Source organism: Lissotriton vulgaris, chromosome 3_1 (genome assembly GCF_964263255.1).
Source record: "Lissotriton vulgaris chromosome 3_1, aLisVul1.2, whole genome shotgun sequence".
NCBI lineage: Eukaryota > Metazoa > Chordata > Amphibia > Caudata > Salamandridae > Lissotriton > Lissotriton vulgaris.
The window spans coordinates 1,363,133,692-1,363,136,247 of NC_141689.1; the positions used below are offsets into that span (position 1 = coordinate 1,363,133,692).

Below are 2,556 nucleotides of genomic sequence, written 5' to 3' on the forward strand. Positions count from 1 at the left end.
ACAAAGAGAGGAAGATGAGATTTGGGTTTACAAAGATGAAAGACCAGTAATGCCTGATAGTATGATTTCAAACATGGCCAGAATGTATCATGGTCAAGCTCATGTTGGAAGAGATGCCATGCTTCCTCTATTTAGACAGACTTGGTACAATCCAAAGTTCAGGATGATAGCTGAAAGTCTGTGCCAGAGATGCCTGGTATGTCAGCCATTTAATCCAAACAGAAAAACAATTGCGAGTTTGGGAACCATAGGACGGGAGGGAGGTCCATTCACACTAATGCAGTTGGATTTGATTGAACTTCCACCTTGTAACCGACTCAGATATGTTTTGGTGATCATTTGTTTGTTCTCTCGATGGGTAGAGACCTTCCCCACAAGGAGAAATGATGGGCCAACTGTTGCAAAATTGCTTTTACGTAAGATAATCCCAAGGTTCGGATTTCCAGTGACGATCGAAACTGATCGTGGAACCCACTTTCAGAATGAATTTATGCAAATAATCTGTCAGGCACTGGACATTCGTCAGAAACTGCATTGTGCTTACAGACCTGAGGCTTCAGGAGTGGTTGAACAAGTGAATGGAACAATAAAAAAAACAGAATTGCAAAAATGTGTTTGGCAACAGAACTAAAGTGGCCAGATACATTACCACTTGTTTTGGTGACCTTAAGAAGCATACCTGACAGAAAGACTGGATTAAGTCTCCATGAGATTTTAATGGGCAGGGTGACGAGACAAGCATTTGTACCAGTTGATAAATTGTTAACAATTAATGATGACATCATACTGGATTACTGCAAAAACCTGTCTAACGTGGTGACTTCTGTGTTCCATCAAGCTGGAACTGAATCAAACAGGAAAAAGAAAAATCCAGCTCATGATCTAGTTCCTGGAGATTGGGTTCGGATAAAGGTACATCGCAGAAGAAAGTGTTTGGGGCCTCGTTGGCAGAGACCAAGACAAGTCATATTGGTCAGCACCACTGCAGTTAAATGTGCCGGAGTGAAGAGATGGGTACATGCAAGCCACACCATTCGTGTGCCTGAACCTGAGAATCCAAATAAGGAAGGTGATAGCACAACTGATTCTGACTCGTAAGGTGAACCAGAGAGAAGTCCAGATACTGAAGCTCGACAAGAACGTCGACATCTGGAAGTATCAGATGCTAGCTCTGCGTCTGAAGGAGAAGGAGAAACTGTTGAAATACCAAATTCTGAAGATCAATCTGAAGATCAAGAATTAGTAGAGACTGACACCAGTAAGGACACTGAGCAATGTGGAGATAAAACTGGTGATCAAGAAAATACTGTAGAACAGTCTGAAAGCTCTGGAAGCAGGAACGAAAATCCTGACACTGGAAAAGAGGAAACAACTCACGATAAGGATGAGATTCCAAGTACCAGCTATGGAGATGTTCCTAACAGAGTGAAAGAACTGACAAGAGAGAAAACTGATCTTGAAAAAGAGAAAGACATTATAAAGTTTGTCATAAATAAAACTGTTGAAGAGACTGAAAGTGAAACTGACGGCAGTACAGATGAAACTCCATTAAGAAAGAGTTCAAGAAAAAGGGCTTGGAGAGTGGAGCATAACACCACAGAGCCTAAGACAAAAAAAGAGTTTGTAATGGAGATAATTGGCCTAAAGGAAATGATGGACTGAGATTTAAACTGGTTAACAAAGAAAGAAAGCCAGAAAATCAAGTAAATGAAATAACCAGTCAAAAGGAATCGTTGGGAAAAAGAATAGAAGTTGTCCAAAGGCCAAAAAGAGTGAGAAGACCAAATCAGAAGTACAAATCACCTGAATGGACATACATAGTGTTACCTCCGATTGAAGAAGTAAACAGTAGCCAAGAGAAATTGAACTGCCCAAAGTCAATTGGAAAAGTGAGTAAAGAACTGGATCACAGAGAAAAGTAACAATTGGTCAAAGGTATAAAGTGAAAGACAAAAACTTGAAATCCTGATAAGAAGAACATTGTTAGTTAAAGGTGAAAGATTTATAAGTGACAAAAGGTTGAAGACAAATTGTTAGAAAAATTGCTGTATAAAAAAAAATGTCTAGCAGTGATCTCAAAACGAAATTTTCTATTTTTAGAAAATGGTGTAGATCATGTTTGATATGTGCAGGATTAATAATATTGATATGGATAATCTTAGCTATTGTCATTCCTTTCCAGGATAACTTAGTGAAGTTGAAACATAATGTGAGTTCAAGTGGACAAAATGTGGAATCAAAGTCTAACAAACAGCATGTAGACCAGAAATGCATCAGGATAGGCCCATTAGTGATTATACTAAGAATACATTTTCAAGATTGTTATTTGAATATGTTAAGACTATGGATGCCAGTGACTGTTACGTTTGTGTAAAATTACCTGCATTTGTTTCAGAAGGGGTGACGTATCACCATCTTCCACTTACATATGGTGTCACGTGTAGTGTGATTGCAAGCCTGTTTTATCAAACAGGAAAGTTAGAATATTATTATTCAAATTCAGATTATGTTTTCGCGTAGTGAAAAATTGTTAATGCTTTGAATAAAATGAAGCCC

The 2,556-nt window shown here is 38.4% G+C and overlaps 1 pseudogene; it reads left to right on the top strand.

Annotated features, from left to right (window-relative positions):
• The first annotated feature begins 277 nt into the window (after positions 1-277).
• Positions 278-1,662, top strand: LOC147727894 (uncharacterized; annotated as a pseudogene).
• Positions 1,663-2,556: the final 894 nt, after the last annotated feature.